Consider the following 24,366-nt stretch of genomic DNA (forward strand, 5'->3'; position numbering starts at 1 on the left):
ATAGATAGATAGATAGATAGATAGATAGATAGATATATAGATAGATAGATAGATAGATAGATAGATAGATAGATAGATAGATAGATAGATAGATAGATAGATAGAGCTAACTCTCAAATTCTCTTTCTCTAAGGATCTCTTTAAAAGTGTGATTTAACAGGCTTTTCAAATTTCAGATTAAAACTACCACACACACACACACACACACACACACACACACACACACACGCAAACAAACATGTCCTGGCATGAGGTGTCTGTCAGGAAGCTAATTGTCATAATCAGGAACACTGGCTCCTGTCAATGACTCAGAGAGAGAAAGAGAGAAAGAGAAAGAGAAAGAGAGAGAGAGAGAGAGAGAGAGAGGTGCAGGTGGACAGAAAGGAGGGGGTGTCTGTAGCATGACTGCTGGGCTGTCAACAAAACATTGGCATCCTTCTGAAAATCATCCGTACTGGACAACCCTTAACTAACAGCTCGCCAAATACTAAACTGACGGGGAGAGAACAGGAGGGGGTGGCAGAGAACAGAGACAGATAGGCGGTGAAAGAAAGAAACTGCAGAGAGGAAAACTGCATGACCTCACAGATTATTAATGAACTGTTGCCCCTCTTCAAATCGCTGATCATGATGTTGAAAAAGTAGCATTTTTTTATCTCTCTCTGTCTTTATACAGTAGGTGTGTGACTTTTCTGCAACTAACATCAAGAAACAGAACATTGAAAGTAATTACACTTCAAAACCCATCTGCCATTGGTCGGGCAAACACATAGCCCCGCCCCCAACTCATGTCATTGGTCGAGTCGCTGTTGCTGTGTTGGGCTGGTCAGATGCTCAAACAAACAGAGCAATGTTTTGAAAGCAGCTTAAAAGCCACAGTGTTAATGCTTTTCTGGGGAATCAACTTACAAATGCCTTAATTATAGTTGACTCTGCATATTAAGAAAAGTTATTTCAACATCCCAAAGATTACATACTTCTCAAGTCCTTCACTAGCAGCTACTGTGAGCAGCAGACAAGGAAAAACACTGGGAAAACTTCATAAAGTGTTTGCAGAAACTGTTGCTTCATCTGAATGGTTGCTGCATTGGCTGGTTAGGAACTAACAGGTTGTACTAACTATAGATTTGTATAGGTAGATGCCCTGTTAGCGTCTGTTTCTACGGGCTGCTATACGTAAGCTGTCCGCCATATTGGAATGGTCAACGCAGGTCGGTAAACACTCAAGAGCAAGTTGCCTGTATGTCTGCAACCCTAGTAATACGCATGTATGAATATCTATATCTGCAATAGACTTCAGCAGATGATTTTGCTAAATTCATTCAACACATTCATATCTGTGAAAGTTTATCCAATTTCTTTAGGAATTTTTATTTATTATATCCAGAGGCTGCGCAATGTTGTGGCACCTTAAAGCTAAGTAACACATTGACTGTTCCAAGATGGAAGACACATCAACATGTCTGGAGCGGTCAAATGTGGCAGGCATCTACCACATATATATATATATATATATATATATATATATATATATATATATATATATATATATATATAGAGATTTTCGACCATAATTTGCAAATAAATTCTTTAAAAATCCTACAATGTGATTTTCTGGATTTTTTTTTCTCATTTTGTCTCTCATAGTTGAGGTATACCTATGATGAAAATTACAGGCCTCTCTCATCTTTTTAAGTGGGAGAACTTGCACAATTGGTGGCTGACTAAATACTTTTTTTCCCCACTGTATATATATATATATATATATATATATATACAGTATACATATGGTGCTAACCTGCCAAACTTGACTCATAAGTCTTTCATAGTTAATAGAGCTCAACATCAATTTTATTTTTAGCAACATTTAGGATTTAGGAAACATTTACATTCTTCGTTTGAACTTACAAAAAATTGGTATGAAAAAGGGGGGAAAAAAACTTGATTAAGTGCAAGCGGCAGTACCGTTAACTGTTTTTTAATTTAGGATTACATATTTAAGAGTATAATTTGATGTTTAATAAACTACACAAAACCAAAAAGTTTAAGTTTTCAAGCAATACAAGCACATTCACATTGTTGAAAGATGTAAAACAGTCATTTTCATAATCAGTATTTTAAATTTTTTCTAGCTAAATTTCTAAGGATAAAACAATAAATGTACATAAATTAAAGATACATTTAAAACAACAAATCTTAAACAAGCATATTTTTTCACATCTCTAGCTAATAATTTTTCTTGTTTTACAAATAAAGCTCACTAAATGTTATCCGATTTATGATTTAAACTAGAAAATAAAAATTCAATTCAATCTTACGTAATTTTTCTTTTAAAGTAAACAGGTCTTGTTTTAGAGGTATGTTCTGACATTTATGCTGAAAAAAGATACAAAATATTGATGAAGTGCAAGCGGCAGTACCGTTAACTGGCCCTAAAATATCTCACTCTTTAAATGTAGGATTACATATTTAAATCAGTATAATTTGATGTTTAATAAACCACACAAAACCAAAAGTTCAGTTTTTCAAACAATACAAATACATTTACCGTGTTGAATTTTCAGTATTTTTTATTTATTTATTTATTTTATTTGTTGTTGTTGTTTGTTTCTTTTCTAACGAAAATTTCGAAGGACAAAACAATATATTTTCACATAAATTAAAGATTAATTTTAAACAACATATCTTAAATTTAATCTTAATCTTAAACTAGCTAATCATTTTTCTTGTATTAAATATAAAGCTCACTAAATGTTATCTGATTTAAGATTCAATCTTACAAAATTGTTCATTTAAAGCAAACAGGTCTTGTTTTAGAGGTATGTTCAGACATTTATGCTAAAAAAGGTACAACTATTGATGCAAGCAACAGAACCGTTAACCGGCCCTAAACTCTCTCACTCTGTCACTGTGTCATCTTTATCGCTGAGTCCTATATTGAGTCCTATGATCAGTGTTTCTGTCACACAGGGGCATTTTCACACCTTTGTCTTCGGTCTGCTGAGGACTGGTGGGAGAAAATGAAGAGAAACACAACTGTGGCTATACTTAGTCGGTTTGACAATTTGTAATCACAACATGAGAAAAGAAAGAGAAGCGAGCGACTGAGCGAGAAGGGAAAGACAGAGAATGAGAGTCTAACGATTAGCGGGTCTTACAAGTCTTATAACAGATTTTAATGCATTTTATATTAACCCATAAAACATTACGTATCAACTTCCTCAAGGCTGATATGACCCTACTGAATAATTCATTATCTCTAAGAGCTCCTTTTGTTTCATATTTGATAATCAAGTATAGCTTAACAATAGCCAGTGTTTTTACCCAGGCTTGTGTTGCCATGGTAACCACGAGTGTGGCCAAGAGTCAACCCTGTCACCAGACGCTTCGCTCCTGTCCCATACTGTCTGTTTTTCCTTCTTTTGTACATTTCACCACAAAACGCTCTGAATCGCAACGAACGGCTCAGGTGTCACCTGCAGAGGCTAACGTTGCTCGATTAAAGATGGGCGAAATATGCAAGCGATGAAGCTGCAGCATGCTGCGTGGAGTAGGAATAGCAGGGCTAGCGTGTTGCTCTGGTGATCACGATCATTCTGCGACACCGCCCACCTCACAAACCTAATTTTAAAGAAAGTCACACATTCCCACGTTGTGAGGTGGCGGTCTCGAGTGTCCAACCAACACTTTCTCTGATCAACCCCTTGGGTGGGATGGAAGGGGGAGAGGACCTTCATGGCTTTCCTTTCCTCGCATTTCGTTTTAAGAAAGCAAGAAGGCCCATAAAATACCGTGGTGGCACCTTGTGTTTTGAACCATGAATAAATAAAAAAACTGACACTTTTTACAAATGATGAAGTCGGTGGGGGCTGCCAAAGTGTGGAGGTCTGAAAAGTTCAGAAAAAAATAAAATAATGAAAATTAATCAAATAAAATAAAATGAATAAAGCTCACTAAATATTAATAGATTTATAATTAAAACTAGAAGATAAAATTAAAAATTAAAAACCTTAATTCAGTCTTACATAATTTTTCTTCTAAAGAAAACGGATCTTGTTTTAGGTATGTTCAGATATTTATAATGAAAAACAAGATAAAAATATTGATTAAGAGTGGTAGTACCTTAACTGACCCTAAACTTTATCATTTCATTTAATCGGTCTCGAGTGTCCAACCAACACTTTCTCTGATCAACCCCTTGGGTGGGATGGAAGGGGGAGAGGACCTTCATGGCTTTCCTTTCCTCGCATTTCGTTTTAAGAAAGCAAGAAGGCCCATAAAATACCGTGGTGGCACCTTGTGTTTTGAACCATGAATAAATAAAAAAACTGACACTTTTTACAAATGATGAAGTCGGTGGGGGCTGCCAAAGTGTGGAGGTCTGAAAAGTTCAGAAAAAAATAAAATAATGAAAATTAATCAAATAAAATAAAATGAATAAAGCTCACTAAATATTAATAGATTTATAATTAAAACTAGAAGATAAAATTAAAAATTAAAAACCTTAATTCAGTCTTACATAATTTTTCTTCTAAAGAAAACGGATCTTGTTTTAGGTATGTTCAGATATTTATAATGAAAAACAAGATAAAAATATTGATTAAGAGTGGTAGTACCTTAACTGACCCTAAACTTTATCATTTCATTTAATAAAAATAAAAGGCCCATAAATATACTGTGGTGGCACCTTGTGTTTTAAACCATGAATAAATTAAAAAAACCTCTATTTTCTTTTGCAAATGATGAAGTCGGTGGTGGCTGCCAGAAGGTGCTAGGTGGTCTGAAAAGTAAAAATAAAATAAAATAAAAAGAATAAAGCTCACTAGAAAATTCCCAAGAATAAAGCTCTTAGATGTATGATTAAAACTGAATGTTTTAGGTACGTTCAGATATTTATACTGAAAAACAAGATTAAAAAAATGTTGATTAAGATGGGGCGGTACCTTAACTCACCCTAAACCTTCTCACTTTATTATACAAAAATTTAAATGTCCAGAAAAACCATGAATTAAAACACACACACACACACATTTTTTTGCAAATGATGAAGTCGGTGGGGGCTACCAGAAGGTGCTAGGTGGTCTGAAAAGTAAAAATAAAATAAAATAAAAAGAATAAAGCTCACTAGAAAATTCCCAAGAATAAAGCTCTTAGATGTATGATTAAAACTGAATGTTTTAGGTACGTTCAGATATTTATACTGAAAAACAAGATTAAAAAAATGTTGATTAAGATGGGGCGGTACCTTAACTCACCCTAAACCTTCTCACTTTATTATACAAAAATTTAAATGTCCAGAAAAACCATGAATTAAAACACACACACACACACACATTTTTTTGCAAATGATGAAGTCGGTGGGGGCTGCCAGAGGGTGCTACGGGGTCTGGTAAGTTCAGAATATAATAGAGTAGAATAGAATAAAGCTCAATACAAAATTCCCAATAATAAAGTTCACTAAATGTTATTTGATTTGTAATTAAAACCAGAAAATAAACTTAACAATTAAAAACCTTAATTCAGTCTTGCATAATTTTTCATTTAGGTGTGTTCAGATAAAACAAGACAAAAATATTGATTAAGAATGGTAGTATCTTAACTAACCCTAAACTTTATCATGTCATTTAACAAAAATAAAAATACTGTGATGGCACCTTGAGTTTTTAACCTTAACCTTGCTTACTTAAGTAGATAAGTAAGCAAGTAAATAAATAAACAAGGAGGTCTGAAAATTTCAGAAAACAATAAAGTAAAGTAAAAAGTAAAATAAAGTAAAATAAAATAAACACAGTGTGTCACAGTTTTCACAGCTAACCCATTCCTCCGTAACATAATTGCAGCACAAACTTTCTCATGCAGCTTGGCACTGCTGCACGCTCACCTGGCAGTGGGGGGTGTTCAGTCTCGGAGAGCAGGGCGTGGAAGCTGGAGCCAGAGTGAGATCAGGGCTTTTATTTAATCTAGGTAGAAAAGAGAAATGGGGCCACGGAGGGCACACCTGTACCACTTCCAACACCCCTTTTCCAGGACTTACAATAAAGAACACACTGTATTGGGGAGGGCTGGAAAGCAGATCTGGCGATCAAGGAGTCAAGCATGAAGGACACGGTCCATAACTGACTGACATCGTCCATCAAAGACAACACGGGTTTTGCAGTACATTATTCAGACTGCAATTTTTGCGCATTGTCACAGCGTGCAAATCCAAGTTGTTATCGAAGCACTTTGACAACTGACAAGACAGAGGAAAATTACAGCAAAAGCGGCAGTCCCAGGTTTCTGCCAGCGCAATCGCTTCCATCACGTTTGAGAGTTTCCCATACCAGACACTTATCCATCCGCCACAAATGTACCTCTTCACCGTGATGAATATTTCATGTTCTGATGGCACTTTTAAGACAGAACTAATTAACGAAAACTAGTTGATCTGGCATTAAATCAGTTCAATTAAAAGCATGCAGACAAACGCTACATGCTAATAGCAAGAGCAGAGGAATAATTGTATGTTGAGGGGGAAGTGCTGAATGTTAAACAGGCCCTGTTAACAGCACTTTAGCACTTGGCGATGAACTCCTCTCAGGATTACACCGACCCTTGATAATGGACTAATGCAGATCGGCACATCACACAATACATTTGGAAAAACAGAGGCCTTCCAATGTCTGTGACATATCTACTGCCTGCTAAGCAATGAGGCAGTGCGGATCTGATAGACTGCGACACTGCAGTTGGGGATTTGGGAACATGAGCCATGTGCACCACGAATTTAAACCAACTTTGACTTTTGGTTTGGGAATTTTCAAAGCTCGCATTTAGACACAGATCTAGACGGTCTTGAAGAATGGAAACCTTCGCCCTAACAATGATTGCAATGGATTTCTGAAATTCACAGTGAGGAGGAAAAGCGTTCTGTGGTATTGTGGGGCAAATGTGTTAGCGCTGGGAGTGTCTCCACCCTCCCTTAATGGTTAGCTCTTGGCAGACAAGATGGGATGAAAAGTATAGAGACAGACTAAACCATCTTCTGAAAAATAAACAGAGCTTTTAAGAGACAGACAAAAGTGCTATGGAAAGTGGACAACCGACTGTCCACCGATTCACCTGAGAACGTTTGAAATGGTAATAGTCTTCCTGTCCAAAACGGAGCGCTAAAATATACCCGTTTTCTTTGTTTGCTCTATTATTTTTGCTACTCCTTGACAGAAACGGTTTTCATTGAAGAGCACATGGAGCTTTTTAACAATTTCTTTTCTAATCCAAGCTTAGTATTCAGAAACGGCTGTAAGTCAGTCATTTTTAGGTTGATTTCCTTGAAAAGTATAACAGTATGTCTCTGTGGTGCTGTGAAAACACTGCTCTGCTTGTTTGAACATCTCAACCAGACTGACACAGCAACATTGACTCAACCAACTGCATGAGTTTAGGGCGGGACTATCTGTTTGTCCAAACAATGGAACATTAGTGTGTATGAAAATAATTTGAAAATTAGTTTTGCAGTTCTGGTTGGCGCAGAAATTACACACTTAAGCTGCTCCTCGGGCGTTTCTCCAGAGAAAAGACCCCAGTAATCTCACATATGTCTCCTCAAATGATCCTCAAGGCAATTTCAAAAGCTGAGATTTCAAGCTGTTTCGCTGTGTAAAAACCATGTTGCCAGGGTGTTGCTAGGTAGGATACATATGCGGTTGCTTACTGGCTCAATTAAATATAGGGGTTTGATAAAATCTATTTGGGAACTGTAGTAATAGTGATGTCCAAATTAGCATTCACCACAAACTACTGGAGCTGCAAATAAAAGCCTAACAAATCAGTTGTAAACCAAAATACTACATATCAGTGCAAAACTAACCAGCTTACAAGTGTTTTACAAGTCTGAAAATGTAACTTTAAAGGGATAGTTCACCCAAAAATGAAAATTCTGTCATAATTTACTCACCCTCATGTCTTTCCAATCCTGTATGAGTTGTATGAGAGAAGATATTTTGAAGATTGGTTGGTGGTTGCCATTGACTTCCTTAGTATTTTTTTTCCTACTATGGAAGTCAATGGCAACCACCAACTGTTTGATTACCAGCAATCTTCAAAATATCTTCTTTTGTGTTCAACATAAGAAAGCAACTCATACAGGTTTGGAACGACATGAGGGTGAGTAAATGATGACAGAATTTTCATTTTTGGGTGAATTAACCCTTTAACCTAGTCACATACGCTGAATGCATGAAACGTGAGGCAAAATAAGTGTGAATGCATGCAAAGAATGCATAATCCATTGGGATAAATGAATATTGTGTGCTGTGACATTATGTGGCTATTTAAACGGTAAACTCGTATCATAATCAGGGTTGCCAAGTCCACAGTTTTCCTATGTAATTGGGCTACTTTTAACTGTTGCTGTGGGTAGATTGTTTTTTTGTGGGTTAATTGTTTGACATATTGCATGTATTATATTTGACTGTAAAGCTTGTACTGAAGTATTTTAATCTACCAATTTATATTCTTCTTCTGATAAAACTGTACTAGATGAGAGGAGCCTGTGTACAGAAATACATGACAAGCACCAAGAAGGAGAAGAGTTGCATCAGAACATTAGTTCTTAAAACTGTAAATATTTTATTTTCAAATTGTTGAAAATTAGAATTTAGAATTTGGGCCAGTTTTTGAGCTAGCTAAGTCATTTGGGTTATTTTTAAGGTAGATTGGTCAATGCAAATCTGGCAACCCTGATCATACTTGTGATCATTTAGATTACTGTGAAATACAGAGACCGTTTGAATAGCAGTTTGTGTAAATATGAATGCGCGTGTCTCTCTGGGTCACCCGATTTGAATCTCTCGGTTTGAGTGTGATGTCACACTGTCCTCAAAACACAAATGTGTGACACTACTGCTGGAGAAAAGTTAGTAACCGTCACAAACACATGCCATATTTACAATATGTGACACTTCATTTAACACTGGCATTTGAAGCTGAGCAAGGATGTACATTAGATAAAGTCTACTTACTCTAAACCCATAATCACCACGTTAAAGGGGCTGAAGAGGATGAAGACAAGTATGGTTTTAACTGGTGAGGGTTAGCATACCTCCCCGTGTGTAAACATCCTGTATTTAAGACCACGTGTGGTCAGAAAGTAAGCCAGAAATGACTGAGTGTGACAGGGGCGGGGGTGTTGTAAACGAGTTTGTGTGTGCGTTGTGTTTGTTACTTTTCAAACCCAAAAGCAGGAATACGCTGCGATTTACGAACCACCAAGCTGGACTGAATTTCACCAGCAGACAGAGAAAGAGAGAGAGAATTACCAATTATACAAGATGGACAATCCGAGAGAACGCAAGGAGAAAAAGAAGAGGAAAAACCTGAAACAAAAACCTCACAACCACATCCTCTTTTTCAGCCTAGAAATGTAAAGCCCACTGCTAAGCGCTTGCCCAGGGTATGCTATCTCATTTCCAGGGGCTTTTTTTCCACTCGGTTTCTCCCCCAGGGCTTTCCACACAGCCGGAGAGCCCCCACTGAAATATTCACAAGGCACCTGAGGACACAGGTCTTTGTGGGGCGGTTCCAGGGAGGTCGGCTCCGGTTTAACCCACACACCGAGCGCCTAATCTAGGGGGATGAACACATCTAAGTGGCTGATGAGGACAGCTGTCACTCCATACACACACACACACACACACACACACACACAAAGGGTATCGAGGGAGTGAAGCGCACCTGTATGCATCCCCGTTCACACAAAAGAACTCCTCGTTTTTTGGTAAGGGATGAGTTTGATTGCACATCTGGTGTGAGGGTGTGAAAATAAAATAAAAAATTTAAATGCAACAATTGTGTGTTGAACAGTCATGTTTGCGTTTAGCTTTAAATATTGATGCGAGGCATCAGACACGCACTGTACAGATGTTTAATGTACAGCGTGTTTCCAAGCTGATAAATAGTATATTGGGCTTTGTGTGGTCTTTAAAGTGAGGGGGAGAAGCAGGTCCCCAGTGTTGTAGCAGGTTCATGCTTTCTAACCTGTTACCCACACAACACAGCCCACAGCCCGGGGAGAGCAGCCATCTTCCACACACTCCACCCACACACACATACATACACACTCAGCTGTGTGTCGTGTCAGCTTGCACCCCCATACCCTGCCCCCCCACATCAGCACCCGTTCTCCATGAACACACACACACACACACACACACGGCCAGGGCCAGTTGAACTACCCCCTCTTTATCTGTTTCTCTATCCCTCTATCCCTCAGCACCATCAGCCACCTCCTCCCCCATATCTTGCCTTTCTGTGCAAATGTTCAGATTAACAACCGCAACCACCCTGAATAAACACCACACTGCAATTTCTTGTTCAACTAACTGCTCGAACCTCCCTCAAGATACACTCGCACATCCACAGACATGTTAAACATGTATGCTTAAACATCATAGCAGTACAAACAATTAAAAGAAACGCCAACATGGTGGACTCCCTCATATAAAGTGGGAAAATATAAAATAAGGCAACTTGAGCTTTAGGCGCTGACATGCATAATTCAGCACATTAAAAGAATATCCAGGGTTAAATACAAGTTCAGTTCTTTTGAAAACTTCTATGCTGTCAATTTCAATAGAAACTTTCAACTCTGTGGAAGTCTATGGGGAATTCATTTGCTGTTTTGTTTGTTTTAAGCATGGACTCCATAATTAGTCCAACTCATACTGACTGTAAAAATATGCCTGTGGTAATATTTCATCAAAATTATATTATACGTTACACAACACCTTCAAAGTGAAATGTCCAGTGAGCGAATCTGGCAACATGAATATGAGACACTTACATTTGACCATGTTTTATTATGTGGGTTGTTGTATGTATCACATCAGATTGGAAATTAAATGTCTAATGAGAGGCGTTAACCTAAACGATTAATGTCGATTCACCTTTTTTATATAGCACTTTATACAATACAGATTATTTCAAAGCAACTTAACGTACTTGAATTAAATACACCATCTACACTAAACCTGAACTCAAACCTACTCAATAGTGCGAACAAAAGCATATGTGAGATAAAAGGACATTTGCTGAAGCAAACATGCCATTTTTGCTTGCTTCCGCATCTTTGAGCACTTTTATCAGTTCTCATGTTTTCATCGGACTCAAAGTAATGCTGTACCAGGTGCGCTACAGAGTACGTTTACAACATCTAAAAAGTCTAACATATAGAGCTTGTTATGTGATGCAAATAACACAATTACTAGTTTACCAATCATGCACTATTGTAAAAGTGTTTTGAGGTCAAAACATAGTATTGTGTAAGGAACCGTGTAAAAATAAGTCTTTATTAATTAATAAAGCTCCCCTGTAATCATAATGTTTGAAAAGGAATAAAAGTTATTGGTGTTTTACTGCCACTAGTGGTCATTTCAGATGACTTTGTTAAATTATTCTTTGTGGTAATGACAGTAAGCCGACAATAAAGTTTAACTTTCTTTTAACAGCTTATTAAGTGTTGAGTGAGGACAGGTATGATATTTTGGCTTCATTAAAGCAGTCCCTTGAACACAATGCTGATCTTTATTCTTATTTCAGCCCGTCTCTTCCCTTTACCCCATGCAGTAGGAACCAGTTCCCCTCCCCTGCTTTCTGTTGACACAGCACAACCACACCTGTGAGGAAGTCCAATATGCATATAGTGTACCAGAGTCCCCTCCTGCCTAAAATGTTCTCCCAATTACACACAAACACATGGATTCTCCACTAAACAAAAACACCTGGACACGACCCTGACACGCAACACCAACACTGCCCTCTAGAATGAGAGCTCTTGCTATAAAGAATACACAAATACAGTGTGTGTGTGTGTGTGTGTGTATCGAAGAACTATCATTTATACATTTGGCAGATGCTTTTATCTAAAGTGCCTTAAAAAGTATATTTATGAAGGTATATTTTTATGCGTTTGTGTGCTCAATGGGAATCAAACTCCTGGAGCTGTCAGCACCATGCTTTACCAGACGAGCTGCAGGAACACAATCACTATACTTTTACCTGCAAGAATAAAAGTTAGATAGTGCTTCTCATTATAATTCTGTGGAGTATCTACACACTTTATAGTCAGAAGAAAGCAAAGAAAAGACCACATTTTAGTGCTTAATAACAGTTTGAAACTATCGGAGCATATAACAGATAAAAAGACCATATGAGAATCTATTGCCCTGGTTTGGTCAGTAACAAGTCCAGCACACGGTGTCATTAAATGATTCTAGGCTACCTTAAAATTACAGTTTTCCATCCCAGGAGAGAGATAGGGGTGGACGGGCTGTTCTGCTACGACAGACACCTGCCAGCATCGTCAGGCACACCACACACACACACACACGCACACACACAGTCTGGTCAGCTATCCTTCTGGGGACTCTCCATAGGCATAATGTTTTTTCTACTGTACAGACCGTATATTCTATTGCCCTACACCAACCGTACCCCTAAACCTACCCCTCACAGGAAACTTTCTGCATTTTTAGATGTTCAAAAAACTTAATTCTGTATGATTTATAAGCTTTTGTACCCATGGGGACCACAACTTAGGTCCCCACCATGACACGAGTCCCCATGAGTCTGTGTGTAGTCAGGTTTAAGTCCCCACCAGGATATATAAACCAGTACACACACACACACACCAACACACCACTAACATCAAGACGCATTACAATCTGTACATCAACAATAGTATAAATAATGCCACTGGCATGATAATTAACTCATTATTCAATGAAAACGGAGGTCACGGGTGTCAGATAGGTGGAGAAAACCTCAAATGTGATTGGCAAAAGGAAGTTGTCATGTTTCCACTGGCTTCATTCTATGTAGATGGGCATGAGGACAGTTCCTTACATAACCAGTTCTTCTGCTCAACTGACTCATTTTTTGCACTGCAGACAGTTACAATGCCATAAATACATGAATGTTATTTTAAAAAGCACGACGGTTCCAATTATTTACCTTCTTATATGTCGTAATATATGTTAAACTAGTTAATTTCACACATAAATGCGCTGATAAGTAACATTTATTGTTTTTAACAGTCTGAATTCGACATTTTCGCCTGAACAGTTACACATATTTCCAACTAACCAATCAGATTCGGGTGCACCTGTAGCAAACAAGCGTCATAATAATCAATACAGAGTGCCACATTCTTCTGACAGACGCGCTGAATGCTACATTGTTGCGCGTAACGCTCGATTCAAATGTATCAGTTCAGAGACGCGCGTTCGAACACGTTGTTGACGTCTACCTGTAAACCCGCTGATGCTCCGCTGAGTCAAACAAGCGGGGTCGCTCCCCTTAAAACCAAGCCGTCAGCGAGGAGAAAATGGAGGAAGACGGAACTGACCAGCTTTAAGGGGGCAGACGGGGGGGAAGAGACAATAACCCGAAGAGCAGCGCTAGTGTCACCTAACGCTTCCCTCAGCGAACACTGGAATACACTCCGCTCTCTTCAAGTTGAGGGAAGTATTAGGCTCCGAGTCCATGGATTCAGTTATGCAGGACGTAAAATAATAATAAAGTGAGTCCAAAAAAAAAAAGGGGTAGTAGGTTTAGGGTGTTGACGCAGCAGAAATTTCCAGCTGGAGAAATTCCCCTTTTGGAGGTTAAATGAGGGGAGGAGAGAGTGGGGTTAAACCCTTGCCTGCCAAAGCTGAGCTTTTCATTTAAATACCACCACCACATGCACTGATCCCCAAAGGACATGGTTTTAGGATTACAACTTAGGGAAAATGTTATAATATAAACAGTAGGCTATTAAGTTCCTGGTGAAATGTGAAGTAAAGCGCGTTCAAAAGGTTGACAAGACAAAAAAAAAAAGAAAGTCTCCCATCACTCCAATAAAACTCTGTCCTGAATGAATGACTGCACATCTGACAGCTGTTCGCAGCGCGTGCATCATCTGTCGTGAGCATGTTCTCACCTGGAGACGTCAAACAGGTTGCTGTCACGCAGACCACTTCAATGACTTGAAAATAACGCAAACGCACCGGCCTCGCGGAAACTCACAACTTCAACTTACCTGGATGCTTGTGTTGAGGCGCGAGCTCATGCCTCTGCCATACATCCAGATGACAAGTCAAGCATGACAGTAAAAGCGCTGGGAGTGAAGCCTGTGCGGTGGTCAGAAGGGAGGAAGGGCTGTTAGAGATAGAGTGGAAAGGTGAGAGAGGCATACCTGTTAACCCATGAGTTCTGGGGGGAGCGCGATGTCGATGCTTCGGAGCTCCAGTATTTTGCTCGTGACAGGTTTGAGAGAGTGAGCACGTCAACAATGTCAGCAGTCAGCGGGGAGACGCGTGTGTGTCGGTCAGTGTAATTCCCCTGCTCGCTGTCTCCCTCTCTCCCTCTCTCCACGCTCGTCTTTTTCTGTGATTCTCCCTCCCCTGCTTTTCCGTGTCTCGGTATCAGGAACCAACCTCCCCCTCTGTGTGTGTGTGTGTGTGTGTGTGTGTGTCTCTAGCTCTCTCTCTCTCTCTCTCTCTCTCTCTCTCTCTCGACTGAGAGTCAAATACAGGAAATGAGGCAAACGCTCGCATTCACCATCAAACCCTGGACAGCTCCAGCTGAACTCATACAGCCATGAAGCCTCCAGGTCAATTATGAATATACAGAGGGCAACATGCCCACCTTATTAGTGTAAAGATGCTTAGCGTATTAATAAGACAGGTGGAATACGGGTGAATTTAATTTCGACTCAAACAAATAGCAAACATAATTGTATGAAAAAAAATGTAAATAACAAAATACAATCAAAATAATTCAATCCGTGTCAATTTTATTTATAACCTGTACATGACGTGTATATATATTTTCAAAATTATTTTTACTCAACTTTTGTTTTCACTAGTTCGCTTCTCTCTCTCTCTCTCTCTCTCTCTCTCTATATATATATATAATGCTGTTGTTGCTATTTTTAATGTACTGTATGTTATCTGAGCAATTTGTGTCAGTTATATTTATATGATATTTATATACATAACTTGTAAATATAAAACTGTAACTGTTTTTATTTGTTTATTCTCACTACACATAGAGAGAGAGAATTCATATAAAATTATAATTCATATTTCATATTAAATGTATGTTATAAAATACATCTTAAATGTATCATCAGAGTGTCAATTTAAGTACGACATTTAAATATAAAATTGTGGCTGATCATTTTATTTTTTATTCACTAGTTTGCTTAAAAAGTCTGCTGGCATGCTTATATAATTTCATATATTATATTATATTATATTATACTATTAGAATTACATAAGATTCAGCAAAATATTATATTATTTATACAAACACACACACATACATATTTCAGTATATAATACATAATATATTTTATAATAGGCTATATGTTGAAATGTTATTATTTTAGCTGTTGCAACTATTATTGTCTTTACTAATTAATTTTCTATATTTTTCTCTTATTGTTTTAGCTAATAGCTCGTTTACAATCCTTTTGTCTACCAGAGCTGTGTTTAAACCGAGTGTCCAGTTCATATAGAGGATGTGCTGGTTTTTCCTTGAGTACTGCTGAATTTGCATGAGGGAGCGTCTGTGCGCTTAGGCGCGTGTAGGCGTGAGTGCGCGGCTGCTACACGCTTTTGTCCACTGTGCGTGAGAGTGACACGCGCCCCCTAGTGGCATGTCATCACGCTCTCAGTGTTCTCAATCTGTGCGGAAGGTGTCACCTGCGTACTTATGCAAATCACAGGAGGCGTGATTACTTTTGCTCATTTTGCATGTTCTTAGAGATGCATTAAAATCTGAATGGCTCAACTTTACAGTCCAGTTTTTGTTATTTTAATGCTGTCTCTCACCGCTTAATCTGAGATACAACAGTCAGGCCATTTTGTATTGCACATGTGCGCGTTTTCGGATCGGAGCGTGTGTCAGGCAGGGTTTGTGTGTGTGTGGATTAAACCCATTGACCTGTGGCAGGGCTCCTGTCTTAGGCTCCTGTGCACGCGTGTAATACACTCTCTGCATCTGCAATCCGTGTCAGAATCAAGCTGCTTTTCTCCCTTGCTCTATCCGTCTGCCTGTCCATGTACGCCAACAGCGGTCTGCCAATCTGCCTGACTCAACACAGTCTGCCTGATTACGCCCCCTTTTATCCTGCCACCTCTTAAACACCATCCCCCTCCATCCAGCATGGGGCTCAAACTTCATTAGCCCTCTTACGTATTTATTAATTCATATCATGAACACTCATCAAAGCCGGGCCAGAGGGACAAGGGCCAAAGAAGGCCTTGCGCACACATAAATATAGGGAAGTGACCAGACAACATATATCATTTTCAAAACCTCTCAACAAATATGCTCAGACAGTCCTGCTAGCAGTAGAAACTCTATGCTAGAAAAACTCTATGCTAGTTTTATTTTAAAAATTACCTTGTGAAAAAGAAGTACACCTTAGCATTTTTTTTTTAAAGAGTACTAATACAAAACAAATATACTTTAAAAGAATATACTTGAAAACTGAATATAATGTTTTCAGGCACCTAACTGCATTTTAATTGCAAATAAATGTAAATGTATTATAGTCTAAATTTATATTAAAGAGAACAATAAGAGAAAAAAAATCTAATATAGAAAATTAGGTAAGACAATAGTCCCAACAGCTAAATTAAATATTAGAGAGTTTAATATAAACTATATTATTTACTTCAACAAATAATTAATAATTTAAATATTATAATTTTAAACCAAAATATATTTTGCAGTACCTATATATATGTATACACACACACACACACACACACACACACACATATATATATATATATATATATATATATATATATATATATATATATATATACAGTGGGTACGGAAAGTATTCAGACCCCCTTAAATTTTTCACTCTTTGTTATATTGCTACTTAGGACCATGTGATATTTCAGTTTTTCTTTTTTAATAAATCTGCAAAAATGTCAACAATTCTGTGTTTTTCTGTGTGTACATTAATGAGGAAAAAAATTAACTTAATTGATTTTAGCAAATGGCTGCAATATAACAAAGAGTGAAAAATTTAAGGGGGTCTGAATACTTTTCGTACCCACTGTATATATAAGCAAACACTTAAGTGTACTTACACTTTCATGACTATTTTTCTTAAGACATTTAGGTACACTTTTTTTTAAAAGTGCACTGTTATAATGTTAAAATAAAGTGCATTAAACTCTGCGGACCCCAATACGGGTTCAAAATCGTTAAAAATGTTTATGCTTCATTTACATAGCCTTACTTATATGGTATCAGCCCATATATTGGTTCATTTGAAAGCTTAGAGTCTCTTCTTTGTAAAGAATACCATAACTCTATTTTATGATACCTAAAGCAGTAAAATTAAGCTTAGAAATGTATTCGTCCCACACACGAATTTCCGCCTAAGGATTGCGAAAACATTTTCCTAAGAATGTGTATTTTTATTTTATATATTTTTCACAGACAAGTCATATATCACAAGAAAGCTCTCATTCTCAGGAATTTGACTTTGTAGATTATTTCATTGTGTGACAATAACAGATCGAATGATCTTCAATAGAATCGCGATGTGAAATTTGTTACCTCTGAGCAAACATTCGTATGGGTCACATTCCTACTCGTCCTACTGCTTCAGTCAGCTGTAAACAGCCACAAACGGTATATTATCGTTTAGATTAGGGTCTCTTCTTTCAAACAAGACCATTGTCATGTTTCTGCGTGCTTCCATCGGTGAGATATATAGTGTTTTGTCCAGACGCGCACCAGGAAAAAAAGAACACTTTTTTTGCCAAACAGGAGCTCTCCCAATCATAAGCGCTCCCGGCCAGCAGCTCTTATCTTTTACAACTCTGTGCTGCTCAGTGGACTGCAGTAGGTCAGATTACATGTTACTCTAGCTCAGCGGCCATTCAGAGCTGTGAAATTTGACACCTCTGGGTCAACAGAGGGGCGGGTGAGGGGGTGGTCAGAGAGAGCATCGGGATTTGTAGTTTTTTGGACTGTTTTGAAGGCAATAATGGCACACTGAAAGGCTAAGGCATGGGCGGCTGGATAAAAGCTATGAACATTATAATAAAAGTTATAGATGATGAAGAACCTTGTGCGGCGCCGTGGAGAGGAATGTCTTGTGAGGGTTTATGAGTGCGTTTGCTCCGTTTTTGATAGAATCTATATTTTGAAATGTGAAATCACAGCTAACAATCTGATAAACTCTTTATTGACAGAAAAGTACAGCGCATGATGCATTTCAGTAAATATATATTGATTATTACAGTGCTGTGTGGATGAACCATTATTTGTTTGTTTCACGTGCTGAAGATCAGATAGCAGCAATAGGCAGCTTCAGCAAAATGGAGGAGTTGTCATCTTGTCTCCAGGATGCAGGCAGGTGAGGCAGCAGGTGATGCAGGGCTCAGGTGATGAGGTGAAAACATGCTCCGAACAGTAGACCAATACAGAATGCACATAAATGGAATGATATAAAGCTGGAGTATGTGGATTCTATTTTAGATTGTGATAGACCAGATATATTTTATAATTTATACAGTCTTGTGTCTCCTGAAAGAACAAAACTGATTGTAGAAAACACAAAATGTGAAATTTGGTCCAATTCGTTTATGCCATTTTGTATATTACTACTTAGAAAAGCATAAAAATTAAGCATAATTCAATCAATAATCAAGAAAAGTGCTTATGGCACATAGTACAATAGGATTCTGGGGGTAATGTGCTTTATAAAGCCTGTTTTTGCAAAGGAAACTCAGAATGACACTTGTAAATGCAAAAAAGGACAATTTTACTCGCTTCACTTATAATGCAATTACTCCTGTTTATTTGAAAGATTTTTTTTCTGGTACATTTTGGCATCTAGTGGCATCAAACAAAGTAAGTTGCAGAGAGCTAGACCTAATAGAACCTGAATAACAGACTTTTCCTCCACTGTATGTGTGTAGGGTAAACATTTGAATTTGAGTATGTCAAATTTAGGTGAAAATACCAAAAAATGCCCCAGAGCTTAAGGGGTTTTAAGAATCAGTAGTTAATTTACATGTGCTTCAGTATGTTATTTAAAAAAATACTCTTAAAGGGTTAGTTCACCCAAAAATGAAAATTCTGTCATTAATTACTCACCCTCGTGTCGTTTCAAACCTTCTTTCATTTTCGGAACACAAATTAAGATATTTTTGATGAATTCTGAGAGCTCTCCCATAGACAGCAATGTAATTACCACAATCAAGGTCTAGAAACGTAGCAAGGAGATCGGTAAAATAATCCATGTGGCATCAGGGGTTCAACAGTAATTTTACAAAGCTATGAGAATACTTTTTGTACGCAAAGAAAACTAAAATAACGACTTTAAAGTGAAGTGACATGTGGCCAAGTATGGTGACCCATACTCGGAATTAGTGCTCTGCATTTATCCACACCAAAGTGCAGCCATTTTTTGCTGTTGCGCCCGGGGAGCAGTTGGGGGTTCGGTGCCTTGCTCAAGGCACCTCAGTCGTGGTATTGAAGGTGGGAGAGAGCGCCTGTACATTCACTCCCCCCACCTACAATCCCTGCCGGTACGAGACTCCAACCCGCAACCTTTGGGTTACAAGTCTGACTCTCTAACCATTAGGCCACGACTTCCCCGTTTGAACAATTTATTCAACAATTCATCTCCTCCGCATCACCCTGGTGCTATTTTGGAGAATATCCACTGAATGTAAACAGCATTTGCTATTCTGTGTCAGCTGCATCGTTTTCTACATTGTTTACAATTTGATTTGAATGAAAACAACGTATCCGCGTGACGCAGCTGACACAGAATAGCATACGCTGTTTGCGTTCAGTGGATACTCTCCAAAATAGCGCTACGGTGACACGGAGGAGACAAATTGTTGTACAAAAAGTATTCTCGTAGCTTCGTAAAATTACGGTTGAACCCCTGATGTCACATGGATTTTTTTTTACCGATCTCCTTGCTACGTTTCTGGACCTTGATCGTGGTAATTACATTGCTGTCTATGGAGGGTCAGAGAGCTCTCAGAATGCATAAAAATGTTTTCTCTTAAAATCTTAATCTTAAGTCTTACGGGTTTAGAACGACATGAGGGTGAGTAATTAATGACAGAATTTTCATTTTTGGGTGATTTGAAGATTCATTTTAAGATTTGAAGTACACTACACGTGTACATTCAGTGCCATTAAGCACACTACTTTTTTTTACAAGGGTAGGTATCTTGTTGCAGCCCTAAAACTTTGTTATTTAGGCCACTACAAACACATTTCAACTCATCAATGCACTCAAACACATGTACAAACAGACCGTAGATGCGTAATTAAAAGAAAACACTGCCGTAAACGTCAGCACAGGGAACGAGAAAGGAGTCCAAGTGCTGACACGCGTTTGAACTGTGACAACAGGAGGAGAAACATAAATAGCATCCTTTAATACTTTCTGAAGTCTGAAATTAATTACGTCTTTACTCTGGCCCCCCTGCTGTGAAGCGCAATAATCGTTCACGTCAAACAAGCGGGCGAAAAATATATATAAACACAAACTGTCATAAAAATAGCATGGATGGATTTCAAAGCACCGTCCCCCCACCTTTCACTATCAATTTGCCAGCGAGCTGAATAGTGCTCTGTTTCTGCCAGTCTGTCAGGGGATGCGAAGGGAGACCAGGTGTGTGTCTGTTCTATTCAGCGACGCTGCGGTTTTCTATGGGGAGCTCAGAGACGAGGTGTCCATCTAAAGGTGCAATGTGACGATAATGGCAGCTGACAAAAACCAAAACCGACATTTACACTAGCACCCGCTCTAAAAACACCTCTCAAAACAAACAAACAAACAAACAAAAAAACACAACGGAATGACAGCAAAATAATGACAACTTCTCAGACATTAATGGGTGAACAGAAAAAAGGGTGGATAGACTGAGGAAAGGGAAGTGAGAGTGAGATGTTTTGTACTGTAGACTAGATACATGACAGACTATCAAACAACACAACAGCTCTTAGGTGTCTGCGTGTCCATCATCATCTAGTCTGGTCAAGTCTAATCTTGTCAACACAAAGCAGTGTTCAACACAGGGTACTTTCACACTAGAGCTTTTGCTGCAGACTCTGCTTCCCGTCAGGGTTCCGTTCGTTTGATTGGTTGGTTGTATGTGTGTGAATAAGTAAAGTCTGTTTTGAAACATTAAGCTAGTGTACGATTCATTTGTACTCACAATTGGTATGAAAACAATCTGGCCTAATTTGCTGAAACCACTATTGATTATCTTTTAGTCTGTTAGGCCCAAAACAGTCACTGAGTCCCAAACGGGATAAATCCACCTCCAAAAGTCATTTGGGAGTCTGAACGATCAAGGTCGCCATATTGAAGGGTCAGAAATGCTCAAAACCAAACGATTTCGGAAAAAAAATTAAGGATTTCAAAGAGTACAACTGATGAACACTTCACTCACAAATGTTGTCATTTTTAAAGAAATTCAAACAATAAATAAAATTTTGTGGCTTTTAAATGTGTCGTGACAGATCACTGTAGTGCCTCAGTTCAAGCGGCACGTGAACTGATCATCTCTTCCTCTTTACTAGCTATAGCATGAAATAAACATCAGATGAACATCAGAAGGTATCTTGTTTCAACCACTGAAAGACGTCAATAGACAAAATTTTCAAGTTCAAGTCCACTGACATCCTACTCTACTCTCAATCTACTCAATCTACAATCCAATCTACTCTCTTGTCTTTGTTAGCTGGATAAAAATGGCAGATTTGGCGTTATGATTGGTCAGATCCCCTGTCAATCAAATTCCCGGCGAAGGGTCAATTGTGCAAAGATGACCACTCCTAAAATGGCTCGGGAAGATGATGCAGAAATACGTTCCAATCACACTGCAGAATCTCGCTGGAAGTAGTAGATACTTTTTGCCTACTCTTTTGATCACTAAGAATTTGGACATACTGCTGTTTTAACGTACTGTTTTTCATATGGTGTAGCCCCACCACTTTTCAGCACTGCACTCGTTGTCTTCTATCTTCCAGTTTGCATTTCCACAGCATGAAGGTTGAACGAAACCACTCATTTAAAATCTTTCTGGTCTACTGACATTTGTTAAGGCATTCGCTTCGAACATTATAATGCACATGACAACTTTCGTTAACTCCACAATAAGTAAATCCACTTCACCAGCTAATTACTCTTTAACAGTGATGCTATTGAACCTCTGTTTTTGTGGTAGCTCTAAGATAGAATTCTAAAGATGGCTGCACAATTGTTTCTCTGATATAAAGTCTGTATTAGGGATGTGCATCTCAATAACTGAGGCCGATGCGATATGCATTTCGAGGCATAGCCAACAAAATTATACATTAAAGATACATATGAAGCAGCTACCGATGCGATATGATACGATATGACACACCTGTTACGATGCAGTGCGATCCAATTTCGATTTGATACAACACACTGTGATTCAATGTGATTCAGTGCAATACAATGCAATGGAAAATTGTCTCTCAGGACACACCTCAGTCTCCATAGTTTTGTGATTTGACACATTCACGTAGCAGCAGTGTTACGTGTTTAGAGTTTAAAACAACAGTTTAGAGAGGAGAAATCAATTTACATATAAAATATTGGTCACAAATGATTTGTCACTTTCTAAATAATAAAAGTATAGCGCATCTACTAATAATTATACATAAATAAATAGTTTTTTGCCGATGCAAATATGTAAGAAACAATGCATCGTGATACAAATGCCAACTTGTATCCGATACACTTTTTAAATCAATGCATCGCATCGTTAACTTTTATGCCAATGCCCCTATGCGCATCGGTGAATCTTACCATCACTAGTTTATATAACATGGAAATAGGCATATTTTTGGCAATTCTCCGCAAAAGTATGCCGGCATATACATGCAGCTGATCAGATTTAGATGATTATTGTGTGTTTTTGTGTTATTGAAGTGATAACAAACAGTGTTGCCAAGTCCGCGTTTTTCCCATGTCCGTGATAACGTGATATTTATCCCCTGCAATGTGAATTTTACTGGAGGATCCCCACTGAAAAATCTGTGTTTTACCCACCGATTTTTACTGGGGAACCCCCCTCGAAACACGATTGGGCTTGTTTTGGGCTAGTTTTGAGAAACAATTGGGTTTTGTTGTGAAAACGTGGCAACCCTGATAACAAACCTCAGTACTGAAAGGGATGATACCGTTACCTTCAAATGTATGTGGAATTAAACCTTATCTGTTTTCATTTAACTTTCAGTGGACACTTTAATATCCCATGAGGCCACGGGACAGGAGTTGTTTTGAATGGCACTGAAGAGACAAACTGACCCTGGTAGGTCACATTACCTTAACAACAAGGCGGATATAGTGCATCCAAATTCCATTCATGCTACCCATACTATTCATACTATATAGAATATACATTTTTAATGCTCCCGAAGTAAATTTCAAACCAAATGTGGCATCTAGTAGTTCTGGATAGAAATTCCACTTAGCAACATTAGGACCTTTCGCACCGCTTTAGTTCCAGAACTAAATGTACAGTACTAAAGTACTGGGACGATTTTGCGCGAACTATTTCCCAGTACCATTTAAAGGGTTGCATTCGCACCGAGAGTGTGTACTAGGAAGTGACGTAAGACGGTCGACAGCGACGTCATTTGTGCACGGCGTTCAACAACAGAAACAAAGAAGAACAACATTAACAACAGGAGAATGGAGGACGCTGTGATCAGAGCTGTGTTTTTGTTGAGTCTCGTGGGTTTCACAATAATGGACATGGAAAGTCGACGTATACGTAAAGCGATTGAAAGAATGGAAAGGAGGACTAAGAATCTCCAACGACAACTGGCAGTGCTACATTTGCTACAAGTGCCTGCACTTCAGCGTCCGTCCATCTATCGTTGTTCTCCATACTTGCGAAATAAGTTGACACAATGTTTACAGTATGTTTACATGGCGTTTTAAATTATGGTGGGTGAGGGTGTTTTCATACGCGTTTGGCCAATCAGTGTCTACTTACATCACGGGTAGTACCAGTTGTGCTGGTTAGACCCTGCTCCGGAGTAGGAGCTAATTTGGTTCTCGAAAAAGGCAGTCCAGTACTAAAATCGCACCCAGTTCCGGCGGTGCGAAAACACCAAAAAGTGGGTAGTTCCACAATTAGTTCTGGTACTATGAAAAGGTTCCTGCGGTGCGAAAGGCCCTATTATTGCATTTTAACCAGTCCACACGAATAGACGCAAGTCTTAATCTGTGCATGTTTTGGTTGTAAAACAACGAGAGTCACAAGTAAAATAAGCTGGCACCCTCTTGCCCTTCAT

The 24,366-nt window shown here is 38.4% G+C and overlaps 1 protein-coding gene across 1 annotated transcript in view; it reads right to left on the reverse strand.

The window, feature by feature from the left end:
• The window catches only part of LOC107601343 (zinc finger and BTB domain-containing protein 46-like), a 77,995-nt gene extending 63,510 nt beyond the window's left edge, over window positions 1-14,485 (reverse strand). The window contains exon 1 of the mRNA XM_016293503.1: window positions 14,216-14,485. The gene's annotated coding sequence lies outside the window, so the exon portion shown is untranslated. The remainder of the gene's footprint in view (window positions 1-14,215) is intronic.
• Window positions 14,486-24,366: the final 9,881 nt, after the last annotated feature.

This window comes from Sinocyclocheilus grahami, unplaced genomic scaffold (genome assembly GCF_001515645.1).
Source record: "Sinocyclocheilus grahami isolate Dianchi unplaced genomic scaffold, SAMN03320097.WGS_v1.1 scaffold303.1, whole genome shotgun sequence".
In the NCBI taxonomy this organism is placed as follows: domain Eukaryota; kingdom Metazoa; phylum Chordata; class Actinopteri; order Cypriniformes; family Cyprinidae; genus Sinocyclocheilus; species Sinocyclocheilus grahami.